Source organism: Bos grunniens, chromosome 5 (assembly GCF_055505025.1).
Source record: "Bos grunniens cultivar Pamir isolate PY7600 chromosome 5, Bosgru_T2T1.0, whole genome shotgun sequence".
In the NCBI taxonomy this organism is placed as follows: domain Eukaryota; kingdom Metazoa; phylum Chordata; class Mammalia; order Artiodactyla; family Bovidae; genus Bos; species Bos grunniens.
The window spans coordinates 44,922,757-44,938,700 of NC_141169.1; the positions used below are offsets into that span (position 1 = coordinate 44,922,757).

General features: G+C 39.6%; 1 protein-coding gene, 1 long non-coding RNA gene and 1 pseudogene across 6 annotated transcripts in view; 2 read left to right on the top strand and 1 right to left on the bottom strand.

Moving 5' to 3' along the window:
* LOC147371839 (lysozyme C, tracheal isozyme-like) overlaps positions 1-15,944 on the top strand; it is a 44,434-nt gene that overhangs the window by 349 nt on the left and 28,141 nt on the right. The window contains exons 2-5 of one of the 5 annotated variants that reach the window (XM_086400037.1): positions 1,127-1,175; positions 1,839-1,961; positions 2,254-2,323; positions 14,210-14,288. The gene's annotated coding sequence lies outside the window, so the exon portion shown is untranslated. Of the gene's footprint in view, positions 1-1,126; positions 1,176-1,838; positions 1,962-2,253; positions 2,324-2,919; positions 3,002-14,209; positions 14,289-15,046; positions 15,075-15,944 lie in introns of those variants that run through there. The other 4 variants (XM_086400038.1, XM_086400039.1, XM_086400035.1 and 1 more) reach the window with 4 other exon arrangements.
* On the bottom strand, positions 28-11,246 carry LOC147371840 (uncharacterized). The gene is made up of 3 exons (XR_015163798.1): positions 5,165-11,246; positions 4,833-5,006; positions 28-3,107 (listed from the first exon to the last, which is right to left on the bottom strand). It is a non-coding gene; the product is annotated as an uncharacterized LOC147371840 (long non-coding RNA).
* On the top strand, positions 900-999 carry LOC147371841 (U6 spliceosomal RNA; annotated as a pseudogene).

Consider the following 15,944-nt stretch of genomic DNA (forward strand, 5'->3'; position numbering starts at 1 on the left):
GGACTAAAACTAAGGACACTTTCCCACTAGAACAGAAATAAACTTTAATTCATTGAAAAGTGCAGCAGTGAACAGGGTCCTATTAAGAGCACTTTCTAAATCAAATGACTTAGATGACACAGAGCCAGGGCAGAAGAACTTCCAGGAACAGATGATGCAAACACAGGAATTTCACAAAGTCAGTGGGACTTAAGTGGGGGTAAAACAAAAGAGCCATATATTCCCACCAAGTTCCACTGGTGCATCAGTTTAAATACTCTTAGCTTTCTCTTAATAAGGATCCTGGACAATTTATCTTCTTATGTTAACAACACTAGTCCTTAGACACTTAAAACTAAATTTAAGAACATTTCTCACAGATTAAGGAATAACTTTCCATGAATACCATTACTACTTTGTACAAAAACCCTAATGCTGTCAATTAAAATATATTTTGCAACAGCACTGTTGGTCAAATTCAAAGATTTTGAATGCCTCAAAAGGCATTCTCTACTTTTCAGTTGTAGGTAATGTTATTGTATCTGAGGGAGGAAGAGCTTTGTAATAGGAAATCTTATAAGGCAAAATCTCTATTCATTCCCAGGACCTCTGTTTATTCCGAATGGTCACAGTTTCCTATCACCATACATATGGACCTGATCTTCCTAAAAGGAAAAATAACCAAAATTCAAATCAGTATAATTAAGAGAGAAATAAAGCAAGCCTTTTGCAATGGAGCCCTTGAACATATCATTCTGAAAAATTTCGGTGCATTATGTGGTCTGCTAGACACTTAAAAATAAATTTTTAACTATAAACTGAGGTTTCTTTATGAAAGATGATTTTAGCATAGATCTAGAATGAAACCAGTCCAAAAGAAAGTCCCATCAGAGGCCATTCAAAAATGAGAGATGCAGTATTTGCTTTAGCAGCACATATACTAAAATTGGAATGATATAGACATCAGCATGGCCCCTGCACAAGGATGACATACAGATTAGTGAAACGTTTCATACTTTTTAAAAATTAGAGATACAAAAAAAAAAGGCTTCAGTGTACCCCCCACCCCCTCAACAAAAACAGAAGTCTGCTGAATGTAAGAGCAGCCCACAATCTGAGTCACTCTTATGACTTCATCTGCTTTCAGGAACCAGCATCATAAAATTGAATAATATGACATCACAGTATGAGACCTGGTAAGAGTTGGTTTCTTTTTATTCTGGAATAACTAGGCCAACTTTCATTAATGTGAAAGCTGACTGATTAATGTTAAGAATCAAAGGATAGAATAAAGCCAATACCCATACTCAACATTGTAGTTTGCTTTTAGTTACAAAACTGTTAGAATTTCTTTTCCTAAAATGTTCACGGCAGAGGTATTCATTTCACTTCTAATTACTACCAGGGTTACTGGGATTGTGTGAAGTAAAGGAATAACCCAATGGGTATTAACCCAACATGGAGATCTGAAATTGTGATAGAAAGTTACTTATGGCCATGTCTTACAAAGTGCTAAATGCTCAACCTAGGACCTTACATAAAGCTAAAATCAATAACTGCCTGTGTTGGTCAGATTATAAACCACAGTGTCTCCTCTCCCCTGCTGCCCCACTACCAATTAGCCTTCTTGTGAAGACAATATAAGAAATGGTCTTCAAGCCAAGAGACAGAAATGTAGGCATTCTAAACAGTGAGAAAACGTCAAGATCTAATTTTGACAGAGGAATAGTGAACGAAGCCCAAATTACACAAGATTCCAAAAACTCAGGAAGAAGTTATCTGAAAGGGAAGAAGCTACATAGCTGGTATTTTGTTGTTGTTTAGTCGCTAAGTTGTGTCTGACTCTTTGTGACCCACAGACCAGAGCCCACCAGCTTCCTCCATCTATGGGATTTCCCAGGCAACAATACTGGAGTGGCTTGCCATTTCCTTTTCCAAGGGATCTTCCCAACCTAGGGATTGAACCTGGGTCTCCTGCATTGGTAAGTGGATTCTTTACCACTGAACCACTAGGGAAGACCAGTTGGTACTTTACATCAACCCTAAGAAATTCTTATATCTTTTAACAAATGAACTGAATGTCAGCAAAATGCAGAGAGGGTGTCACAACTTCACACATGGCTCCCAGCTGGGCAGGCACTTACTACACCTAACTTACAGCCCTTCATCAACATGTTAAAAGCCCTACCTACAGAGGGCCCTTGGAAAACACAGCTTTCACTAACCTTTGGAAGTTCTTCTCTGCTGAAATACTTAACCCACTTTATTTTTCAGATCTCAGAAGACAGACACTCCTTTGATACCCCTGGTGTTAACTGGCACTCCATGTGGTTAGCGGTCACTGGCAAGTAGATGTCCATTCCCTTCAGTAACTACCTGGAATTAACCTGTACTAAGAGAGCACTACTGTTCTATTTTAACAGAGTACCAGTACAGAATTCCCCCCAAATGAACAAATTTTGAATTTGTGACCTTACCATATTTTATGGATATTATAAACAGTGTATTTCTATTAATCTAAAAAACAATGGCCTTTGTTCTTAATCAGATGGTTCAGATCTGATGGTTCTTCAAGCCAGATGATATTAGTATTTTTGATAGTGAAGTGCTCAATCTGGAATGCTATGCAGGTCCTCTTGATTTTAGGTCAAGCTGGATACCAAAAACATCCCCCCCCCCCTCAAAAAAAGCACTGTCATTTATCTGAATGGATTTACAAGTCCAGACTTTGACCACATGGGGAATAACCAAAAACTGGCCCCAGGACAAAAAAGGTTTGGTGAGAACAAAGACCTCAGGAGTCTGACAATACCCAGGAGTATTGTCATCAGCTGAATAAAGGAACCAGGGACAGCCACTCCTGACACTCAGGCAAAGTTCACAGTTTAACACATTGCACAAGGAAGTCAGCTGATTGGGTCGCTTTTTCAAACAGGACTTAAAGCCAGTCCAAAGACCCCTTCCAGGCGTGGTCTTGAAGACTAGCTACAGACAGCTACTCCAATCACTTCATCAGAAAGAGGTGAGCAGGGATCCAACCGCAGAGGTACTACAGAAGCTGTTTTGAAAACCTTCGAGTCCTGACACTGCTATGATTGCTAAACATGAAACGAAGGTCAAACCTATACCTGGGGACAGAAAAAGAAAAAAAAAACAATGTGACATTAATTGTCATGAGCCACTGAGTACTTCATTCAGAATATTAACTGGAAAGACTGGCAGGAAGGGATACAAAAGGAGCAACTAAATCACCAGAAGAGGATCTAGTGGGAAAGTCTAGTACAAAGCAGGAGTTAGTAATTAAGAGCAATTCCATCATAAGTCAGCAAATACAATGAAAGTGAAGAGGAGTGGAAAAACAGAAAACTAATCTTGATAAGTGTTAGGAGGAAAGGTTTGAGCTTTTGTGTGTGTATGTGTGTGTGTGGGAGGCAATCCCTAAAGTATAAAACAGCCTGGTGGAAGAGTCTAGTCCTTGCTTAAAGCCCTTCTAGTATTTTCAAAGCCCTGTCATCTTTTACGTTTAGACACACAGACTGTGGTAGGTACGAGTACAGGCGTGCGCCTCAGACAGGAGGTTGAATCTGGCTCATTATGAACTTAGGTAAGTCACTGACCTCTTCCAGCCATTGATAAAGCAGGAGGGCAATTCATGTAAAATGTCTGGCATACAAAAGCACTTATTTCTCACCTGAGGGGACATCAGAGTCAATGCCGATGGTAACCTGAGTAGAGACCTGGCAGACATAATGAACACAGACTGGCTGGAGGTTGTGTGGTCTGGAAATAACATTGTATTTTATTTTTATTTGCTAACTTGTGGGACAAACTAACTCTCTTAGCACTATTTTAGAGCAGTGGTTGGCCAACTTTGTTCAAAAAGGATCAGATAATAAGTATTTTAGGGTTTGTCAGTCACACAGTCTCTGTTCCAACTAATCAACTTTGTTGCTGAAGTGTAAACGCAATTTCAGGCAATACATAAATGAATGTGTGCATTGTGTTCCAACAGGTAGTGGCTACAGTGGGCCTGTGATATCTAGTCTGCTGACTCCAACTCTAGAAAATTCTATAAGCCTAAATGTTTGGTAGGTAAGAATAAGCTACAGTCAAGGAATTTGAAAAAAAAACCAGGTGGAGTTTAAATAGCTCAGGCTAACATCAGCAAGGCCAGAATCTAGAATCTTAGCTATAACCTGTCAGAATGTGAGCAAGGCAGTTAGTTATAATTTAAAAAAACAGTGACTTCTCTGGTGGTCCAGTGGTTGTAGTTAAAGAATCAGTCTTAAATTCAGGGGTAGCAGGTTTGATCCCTGGTTGGGGAACTAAGATCCCACATGTCATCCCACACGAAGAAACTAAGCCAGCATGCCACAACTACTGAGCACCCAGGCAACAACTAAGATCCAATGCAGCCAAATAAATAAATAGACACTAAAAATCAAACAAAGCTTGACAGATAAGGTGTTGTTGAGACCATCTGGACTATGTATGTGATGGAGCTCCATTAAAGCCTCTGTATAGGCCTTAAGATTTTATTGAGTGGGTGCAGAGATCTACTCATCTTGAGGCTGCCTAAGACAAGCCTCTCATACAAGGAAGCTGAGGCTTGTTGAAGTAAGAAAATGTGCTGAAGATCAACAGTTGTTTTGAGAATGGAGACAAGATGGCAGAATAGAAGGATGTGACCTCATCCTTTCTCATGAAAACACTCAAATCACAACTAATTGCTAAACAACTAAAAGACACTGGAACCTACCAAAAAGATATCCTGTACACCCAAAGACAATGAAGAAACCATAGCAAGACAGTAGGAGGGGTGCAACTGTGATAAAATTAAATTGCACACTTACCAGGTGGGTGATCTACAAACTGGAAAATAATTGTATCACAGAGGTTCTCCCACAGAAGTGAAAATTCTGAACTTTGTGTCAGACTCCTCAGCCTGGGGTTCTGGCGTCAGGAGGAGGAGCCACGAGAGCATTTGTCTTTCAAGGCCAGGGTTTGATCTCAGGAAATCCAAAGCACTGCGGAAACAGAAGCTCCACTTTTGGAGGGTGCACACACAGTCTCAAGTAACTTGAATTGAGACATGGCAGACATAAGGAGCACAGACTGGCTGAAGGTCAATCACAGGACCCAGGGGAAAAAGCAGTGACCTCATAGGAGTCTTGGCAAGACCTACCTGCTGGTACTGGAAGGTCTCTTGCTGGTGTTGGCAGACGTGGGGGCAGCTTTGGCTCACTGCAGGCATGAAGACACTGGAGACAGTAGTTCTGGGGAGTACTCATTGGCATGAGCCCTCTCAGAGGCCACCATTTTTTCAACAAGGCCTGGACCCACCCAACAGCCTATAGGCTCCAGTGCTGGGACACTTCAGACTAAACAACCAGTATGGCAGGAACACAGTCCCTCCCATCAGTATACAGACTGCCTAAAGTCTTCCTGAGCCTATAGCTGCCCGCTAAACACACACATTGATACAGCACCCCCACCAGAGGGACAAGACCCAGCTCCACCCACCAGTGGGCAGGCATCAGCCTCCCTGACCAGGAAGCTTGCACAAGCCTCTTAGACCTCATCCACCAGAGGGCAGGCAGCAGAAGCAAGAAAAACTGCAACCCTGTGGAACAGAAACCACAATCACAGAAAGTTAGACAAAATGAGACAGCAGAAGAATATGTCCTATATGAGAGAACAAGATAAAATGCCAGAAGAACAGCTAATTCAAATTGAAATAGGCAATATACCTGAAAAATAATTCAGAGTAATGATAGTACAGTTGATATAAGATCTGGAAAAAGAATGGAGGCATGGATGGAGAAGACACAAGAAATGTTTAATAAAGAACTAGAAGATCTAAAGAACAAACAGATGAACAATACAAAAACTGACATGAAAAATATACTAGAGGGAATCTATAATAATAAATGAGGCAGAAAAATGAATAACTGAGCCAGAAGACAGAATGGTGGAAATCACTGCCATAGGACACAGTAAAGAAAAAAGAAGGAAAAGAAATAAGGACAGTCTAAGGCCACTGGGACATTAACATACCAACATCCACATTATAGGGGTCCCAGATGGATAAGTGAGAGAGAAAGAGCCCAAGAAAATATTTGATGAGATAATAGCTGCAGATTTCCCTAACGTAGGAAAGGAAACAGTCACCCATATCCAGGAAGCACAGGGAGTCCCACACAGGACAAACCCAGGGAGGAATACCCTGAGACACATATTAATCAAACTGACAAAAATTAAAGACAAAGAGAAAATATTAAGAGCAACAAAGAAAAAGCAACAAATAACATACAATGGAATTCCCATAAGGTTATCAGCTGATTTTTCAGCAGAAACTCTTCAGACCAGAAGGGAGTGGCACAATATATTAAAGTGACGGAAGGGAAGAACCTATAATCAAGAATACTCTACCCAGCAAAGATCTTATTCTGATTTGACAGAGAAATCAAAAGCTTTATAGACAAGCAAAAGCTAAGAGAATTTAGTACCACTAGACTATCTTGCAATAAATGCTACAGGAATTTCTCTAGGTGGGGAAAAAAGCCCCAACTGGAAACAAGAAAATTACAAATGAGTCAGCTTACCAATCAAGGCAAATATAGAGTAAAGGTAGGAAATCATCCATATACAAATATAATATCAAAACCAGAAGCAGTGAGAAGACTATAAGCAGATATTGGAAAAACATTAGAAATTAGAAGAATAGCAACTTAAAACCATCTTGTTTATATATAGACTACTGTATCAAACCTCATGGTAAATGCAAACCAAAAAGCTACAATAGATACACACACACATACACAAAGGAATCCAAGCACAACACTAAAAAGTTAGTCATCAAATCACGAGAGAAGAGAAAAAAAGAGGAAGGGGAGAAACAAAGACCTACAAAAATAAGTCCAAGACAATTAACAAAATGGCAGTAAGCATATACATATTAATAATTACCTTAAATGTAACTGGATTAAATGCTCCAACCAAAGACATAGACTGGCTGAATGGATACAAAAACAAGGCCCATTATATATGCTGTCTATAAGAGACCCACTTCAAATATAGGGACACAGAACTGAAAGTGAGGGGATGACAAAAAGTTATTCCATGAAAATCATGACATATCAGACAAGACAGACTTTAAAATAAAGATTATTAAAAGATACAAAGAAGGACACTACATAATAATCAAGGGATCAATCCAAAAAGAAGATATAACAATTGTAAACATACGTATGTACGTTTTTTTCTTCATCTCTATTTCATTTACTTCTGCTCTCATTTTTATGATTTCTTTCCTTCTACCAACTTTAGGTTTTATTTGTTCTTCTTTCTGTAGTTGCTTTAGGTGTAAGCAACTAATGCTGCTGCTGCTGCTGCTAAGTCACTTCAGTCGTGTCTGACTCTGTGTGACCCCATAGATGGCAGCCCACCAGGCTCCCCCATCCCTGGGATTCTCCAGGCAAGAACACTGGAGTGGGTTGCCATTTCCTTCTCCAATGCATGAAAGTGAAAAGTAAAACTGAAGTTGCTCAGTTGTGTCCAACTCTTAGCAACCTCATGGACTGCAGCCTACCAGGCTCCTCCGTCCATGGGATTTTCCAGGCAAGAGTACTGGAGTGGGGTGCCATTGCCTTCTCCAATGTAGCCAACATAGGAGTACAAATATAGGGACACAGAACTGAAAGTGAGGGGATGACAAAAAGGTATTCCATGAAAATCATGACATATCAGACAAGACAGACTTTAAAATAAAATAAAAATAAATATATAAGACAAATGCTAACAGCCATAAAAGGAGAAATGCACCGTTAACACAATAAGAGTAGGGGACTTTAACACCCCACTTTCATCAATGGGTCATTCAGATGGAAAATCAATAACAAAATACAGACCTTAAGTGACACTTTAGATCAGATGCACTTAATTGATATTTATAAAGCATTCCATCCAAAAGCAGCGGAAGACACATTCTTTTTAAGTGCACATGGAACGTCTTCCATGATTGATCACATGGATCAATAAATTTGAGAAAATAGAAACCAGCATCTTTTATGTTCACAACTCATGATTCTCTTTATTTCACAAGGAGATTAGAAATCAACTACAAGAGAAAAAAAATGTAAAAATCACAAACATATGAAGGTTAAACAATATGCTACAAAACAACCAACAGATCACTGACGAAATAAAAGAGGAAATAAATATCTAGAGACAAATGAAAATGAAAGCACATCGATACAAAACCCGTGGGATACAGCAAAAGCAGTTCTAAAAGGAGATCATAGCCATACGATCTTACCTCAAGAAACAAGAAAAATCTCAAATAACCTAGCCTTACACCTAAAGCAACTACAGAAAGAAGAACAAACAAAACCTAAAGTTGGTAGAAGGAAAGAAATCATAAAGATGAGAGCAGAAGTAAAGGAAATAGAGATGAAGAAAAAAATAGAAAACATCAGTGAAACTGAAAAAGCTTGTTCTTTGAGAAGATAAACAAAACTGATAAACATTTAGCCAGACTCATCAAGAAAAAACAGAGTGTTCAAATCAATAAATTTAGAAATGAAAAAGAAGTTACAATGTACACCACAGAAATATAAAGGATCATAAGAAACTACTGTAAGCAACTATATGCCAATAAAATGGACAACCTGCAAGAACCGGACAAATTCTTAGAAAGGTACAATCTTGAAAAACTGAACCAGAAAGAAATAGAAAATATGAACAATCACAAGCACCGAAATTGAAAATGTGTTTAAAAAACTCACAGTGAACAAAAGTCCAAGACCATATAGCTTCACCAGCAAATTCTAACAAACATTTAGAGAAGAGTTAATGCCTATTCATTTAACATGTATAATATCATATATGAAACGAGTCACCAGTCCAGGTTCGATGCACGATACTGGATGCTTGGGGCTGGTGTACTGGGACGACCCAGAGGGATGGTACGGGGAGGGAGGAGGGAGGAGGGTTCAGGATGGGGAACACGTGTATACCTGTGGTGGATTCATGTTGATATATGGCAAAACCAATACAATATTGTAAAGTTAAAAAATAAAAAAAAAAATTGCAGAAGAAGGAACTCATTCTATGAGGCCACCATCATCTTGATACTAAAATCAAAGAAAAATACCACAAAATAAAAAGAAAATTACAGGCCAATATCACGGATGAAACTGAATGCAAAAATCCTCATCAAAATACTTGCAAACTGAATCCAACAATATGTTAAAAGGATCATACACAAGTGATCAAATGGGACTTATCCCAGGGATGCAAGGATTTTCCAGTATTCATAAACCAATATATGATATACCACATCAATAAACTGAAGAATAAGAACCATATGATCATCAGAATAGATGCAGAAAAAGCTTTTGACAAAATTCAGCACCCATTTATGACAAAAACTCTCCACAAGAGAGAACATACCTCAACACAATAAAGGTCACACACAACAAACCTACAGCTAACATCATACTCAGCATCAAAAAGCTAAAATATTTCCTCTAAGATCAGGAAAAAGACAAGGATGTCTGTTCTCACCACTTTTATTCAAATAGTATTGGAAGTCCTAGCCAGAGCAATTAGGCAAGAAAAAAATAAGAGGAATCCAAATTTGAAATGAAGAATTAAACTGTGATTATTTGCAGATGACATATACAGAAAATCCTAGAGACTCCAAACAAGGAAACTGCTAGAGCTAATAAATGAATTCAGTATAGTTGCAAGATACAAATATTAATATACAAAATTTTTTTGTTTCTATATAGTAATAAACTATCAGAAAAAATTAAGAAATTTAATAAATAAAATTTAATATTTGTATTTATAATTGCATCAAAAAGAATAAAATAGTGCAGCCTTGGCAAACCAACAAGGTGAGCACAGCTGCCTTCCCAAAAGAATAAAATACCTAGGAATAAGTTTAATCAAGAAGGTGAAAGACATGCATACTGAAAATTAAAAGACACTGATGAAAGAAATTGAAGAATACACAACACAGATAAATGGAAAGATATTCTGTGTTCATGGACTGAAACATTAATATTGTTAAAATGTCCATACTACCAAACTACTATACAGATTCAATGCAATACCTCTCAAAATTCCAAAAGCATCTTTCAAAGAAATAGAACTAACAACCCAAAATTTGGATTAAACCATGAAAGACTCCAAAACAACAGCCAAAACAGTCTTGAGAAAGAAGAGCAAATCTGGAGGCATCATGCTTCATAATTTCCAACTATCAAAGATACATTAATCAAAATATTATGGTTGCTGTTTAAGTCGCTCAGTCATGACTATTCAGTTGCTCAGTCATGTCCGACTCTTTGTGACCACATGGACTGCAGCATGCCAGGCTTCCCTCTCCTTCACTATTTCCTGGAGTTTGCTCAAACTCATATCTATTGAGTCGGTGATGTCATCCGACCATCTCATCCTCTGTCACCCCTTCTCCTCCTGCCCTCAATCTTTCCCAGCATGAGGGTCTTTTCCAGTGAGTCAGCTCTTTGAATCAGGTGGCCAAAGTACTGGAGCTTCAGCTTCAGCACCAGTCCTTCCAGTGAATATTCAGGGTTGATTTCCCTTAGGATTGACTGGTTTGTTTACATGCTGTCAAAGGGACTCTCTAGAGTCTTCTCCATCAGCACCATAGTTTGAAGGTATCAATTCTTCGTTATTCAGCCTTTTCTTTTTTTTTATTGTCCAGCTCTCATATCCATACATGACTACTGGAAAAACCAAAGCTTTGACTATATGGACCTTTGTCAGCAAAATTATGTCTCTGCTTTTTAATACACTGTTTAGGTTTGTCATAGTTTCCTATAGACATAAAAACAGACATATGGAGCAATGGAACAAAATAGAGAGCCTCATATATGTATGGTTTGGTAATTTAAGACAAAGGAGCCAAGAATATACAGTGGGGACAGGATAGTATCTTCAATAAACAGCTCTGGGGAAACTGGCAACCACATGCAAAAGAGTGAAACTAGATTACTATCTTACACCATACAGAAAAATTAACTCAAATGGATTAAAGAATGCAAACTTGGCAACCATAAAAATCCTAGAAGAAAATATAGGCTGTATGTTGCTAGACATCAGTCTTGATGATGATTTTTTGGGATCAGACTTCATAAGCAAAAGCAACAAAAACAAGCGGAACTACATCAAACTAAAAAGCTTCTGCACAGCAAAAGGAAATCACTGACAAAATAGAAAGGCAACCTTTCACCCATTCACCTACTGAATGGGTGAAAATTTTTAGAAATCCTATATGAGAAGGGGTTAGTATCCCAAATATGTAATATATATATATATATAAGTTATATATATATATATATATAACTTAATAGCAAAAACCAAAGAATTAAAAAATAGGCAGAAGATGTGAATATTTTTTCAAAGAAGACACGCAGATGGAGAACAGGTACATGAAAAGGTACAGGTATCTTTTCAACTCCACTACTCATCAGGGAAATGCAAATCAAAATCACACTGGAATATCACCTCATACCTGCTAAAATGGCTACCCCAGCAGTCCATTGGTTAGGACTCGGTGCTTTCACCACAGTGGTCTGGGTTTAGTCCTTGGTCTGAGAACTAAGGTCCTGCAACCTGTGCAATGTGGTATGGCCAAAACAAAAAACAAACACAAACAAGCAAAAAACAAGGATGTGAAGAAAAGGGAACCCTTGTGCACTTTTGGTGGGAATATAAATGGATATAGTCACTACATAAAGCAGTATGGAGGTTTCTCAAAAAATGAAAAATACAACTACCATATGATCCAGCATTCCCACTACTGGGTATTTATCTGAAAATAAAACACCAATTTGAAATTCCACTATCACTGCAACATTATTTATAATAGCCAAGGTGTAGAAAAATATCTATGTATCTAGCAATGGATGCACGGATAAAGAATACATACAAATACAATAGAATACATACGTACAATGAAATACTTTTCTGCCATAAAAAAAGAATGAAATCTTGCCACTTGTGACAATGTGGATACCCCTTGAGGAAATTATGTTAAGTGAAATAAGTCAGAGAAAGACTGATTTCACTTATATGCAGAATTAAAAAGAAACAATAACTGTACCAAGCTCGTATAGGGAGAACAGGTGGATGGTGGCCAGAAGTGGGGTAAGTGGGTGGGGAGTGGGAGAAATAGGTGAAGAAGGTCCCAATGTACCAACTTCCAGTTATAATCCAAGTCATGGGGGTGTAATACACAGCACAGTGACTACAGTTAACAATACTCTGTTGCATGTTTAAAATCTGCTGAGAGTACATGTTTAACATCCTCATCCCAAGAAAAAAAATTTTTTTAACTAGCTTTGGCAATGTATCAGAGAAGGCAATGGCACCCCACTCCAGTACTCTTGCCCAGAAAATCCCATGGACGGAGGAGTCTGGTAGGCTGCAGTCCATGGGGTCGCTAAGAGTTCGACACGACTGAGCAACTTCACTTTCAATTTTCACTTTCCTGCATTGGAGAAGGAAATGGCAACCCACTCCAGTGTTCTTGCCTGGAGAATCCCAGGGACGGGGGAGCCTGGTGGGCTGGCATCTATGGGGTCACACAGAGTTGGACATGACTGAAGTGACTTAGCATAGCATAGCATTGGCAATGCATGACTAATATAATGACCAAACCTGGTTTACCAAGAGAAACTGGGACCAACCTTTTGCCAAAACCTATCTGATTGTAGGTACCTGGACAGGGCAAAGCCCTCCACTGGTAGAGGCTAAAATTGTCTGCAGCCTCTCTCTGCCCCTGATACAAGGCCCACTGGTGCATTCAGTCCTCTGGTTTATGAGTACTCATCACGGACTAACTACAATTGCTTTCTTAACCTGAAATTTTAAGAAAGTCTAATTGATCAACAGCCTTGCAACTGAGGTCTAACTAAAATCCAATTAGCCATGGTCAGGGCACAGGGTAACATATACATAGAACTATCCTTTCCAGGGCTAAGTGAGGCAGGACAGGGAGTCTCTTTGCAGGCTGGCCATTGCTCTCAACTGTGGAAGTAATTTGTGTAACAAGAGAGAACTGTGTACCTGGATATATCTCTTCAGTCTATGAAATACTCTGAAGAGCTCTAAGATTTACAGTTATTAGTATTTGAAAAAACATGGGGTGCTTGTTAAAGTAGAAGATTCTCAGGGCTTAGTAGCAGCTTTGTGGTGGGGTACAGAAAAATCTTCCTTTTAAAAATCAGCACCTCCAGTAGTTCTGCATGTGGTCCATAAAGAAATTGAGTAATTGCCTCACTTTTGTCTTGAAGTATGATCCAACAGATCTTAAACACCGTCTTTTCCCAACTATAAGCTACATAGCAACTTTTCCCCTAAGAACTACAGTGCCTCTGCTTGGCTCACCTTGCTTGCAAAACAACAGAAATTTGAAAAGCAAGCCAGGGGTGGAGGGTGGCACGAAGGTGACACAGGTGTGACACAAGGGACAGGAACACCATTCCCGGCCTCACCCACACCCTGCATGCTAGCTCCCTGTCTTCCTTGAAGCACTTACCCTTCCCAAACACACAAACGCCCACAGAAAATTTATCTGGAACAAAGGCAGTGAGGCTTGGGCTTTTCTGAAGGATGACAGTCAAGTTCCTGGATTTCTGATCCTACCATGTAAATTCTCAGACAAGCATGTTTCATTGTTGCTGTTGTTATGGTCACTAACTCATGTCTGACTCTTTCATGACCCTATGGCCTGTAGCCCACTAGGCTCCTCTGTCTGTGGAATTTCCGATTCAAGAACACTGGAGTGGGCTGTCATTTCCTTCTCCAAGGGATCTTCCCAACCCAGGAATCAAACCTGCATCTCCTGCATTGGCAGGCTAATTCTTTACCACTGAGCCAACAGGGAAGCCTCCATCTTTTATTAATCAGGCATTCAATGACATGCTCATTTTTACCTATAAGTCATGGACTTGAAACATTTTCCTTGGGAGATCACACATGCAAGGAAAAGATTTGAATTTAAGCTATCACCTCAGAATTCAAAGATTCTGACTTGTGGCAAGACACCTCAGGGTGCTACTCCAGAATGACTAGAAGTTTAGCAAATTTTCTCTCACTTGAAAATCAGAACGTCCTCTGGAGCAGAGTCTCCTAGAACTCCAGTTCAGAGAAAAGGAACGGCATAGGGTTTACTTAATCTCCTGTGTCCACACAGGGTGACTAAAACGAGGAGAGGGTGCACACACCAGGCAACAAGCAGACCTGTGGCCATTGAAGACAGAGGAGCATCCAAGGTAAGACTTGTTGCCTAGAAAGATCAAAACCAACTCTGCTAGATAAAGGAACTCTCTCCCAGACACAAAGCCAAAACCCAACTTCTTAGGACGTTTACAGAGTTCTGATGTTTTCTGTTTGTGTGCAAACTTTTAAAAATGCAATTCTCACCTTTCTCGGAAAGTAGAAGAGGAGCTTTCTAAGTTCAGCAACCACCAAGTGAGTGACAAAGAACTTTGGAAACCATAACTAAGATCAGAAACTGTAACTAGTATAGGAAGGTCTGTCTTCTACCTGGTCATTCTAATCTTGTAGAATTAAAGAGAAAGATATGCCGAAAAACAAACCAAAATGATACCAAAACCCAAAAACTTCCTCAAATCCAACAAAAATCAAAAGCTAAAAACCCTGCAGATGGAATTAATACAGTTCACTTGACAGTTATTTATCCTGCCCACTCCTTTCCAGCATCATCTCCACCATCAACCCCCGGCCCCATATCTCCCCCAATCCTTATAAAAGCTGTTTTCTTAACTCAGGACTTAATTAAGCAAGTAATGATTCACTCCAGACAAGTGTATACTTTCAAGAGTTTGCATACTCAGTTTCCTGCGTTTCTTTGGAGAGGCTCATTCTTGCCTTTGCAAGTATTTGGTGGCTCCTGGGAACTGTGACTTCTCCCTGAAGCTAGTCTTTGCCTAGATCCAGGGAATTCCCCTACTAACAATAAGCACAATGAACACATTGTTTAATTATCTGCTCCATCATTTTCTTGCAGGAAACAGAACCTATATACGAAAACACAGGTAGGCCTCTCCTTCTATGTACCTTAGTATGACCCCTTAAATGGAATGCTCTTTGCCAACAAAGGTCCGTCTAGTCAAGGCTATGGTTTTTCCTGTGGTCATGTATGGATGTGAGAGTTGGACTGTGAAGGCTGAGCGCCAAAGAATTGATGCTTTTGAACTGTGGTGTTGGAGAAGACTCTTGAGAGTCCCTTGGACTGCAAGGAGATCCAACCAGTCCATTCTGAAGATCAGCCCTGGGATTTCTTTGGAAGGAATGATGCTAAAGCTGAAACTCCAGCACTTTGGCCACCTCATGCAAAGAGTTGACTCACTGGAAAAGACTCTGATGCTGGGAGGGACTGGGGGCAGGAGGAGAAGGGGACGACAGAGGATGAGATGGCTGGATGGCATCACTGACTCGATGGATGTGAGTTTGAGTCAACTCCGGGAGTTGGTGATGGACAGGGAGGCCTGGCGTGCTGCGGATTCATGGGGTCGCAAAGAGTCGGACACGACTGAGTGACTGAACTAACTAAGTGAACAGCAACAACAAAAGGATGATACAACACTCTAACATCAAGCCTGTTCTTCCATTTCCCACAGATCCCAACACTACTAACTGGTCTGCTTTCAGATCAACTTCCTGTTAGAGGCACTCTGATGGGCCCTTAATAGGTAGTTTTACTGAAGTGTTGGGTAGAGCTTACAGGAAAAGCAGGTGGACAGGCAGGGGAGCCTTTTACTCACTCCTAGAGGGGCTTTGGGCGAACTGCTGGACTTCAGTGAATTTCTGTTTCCTCATTGGTAAAATGCCAATGTTGACAACACATTTTTCAAGGGGGGTTAAGTGAGCTAATACATATTAAGCTTTTCAGAATAACACCTGGA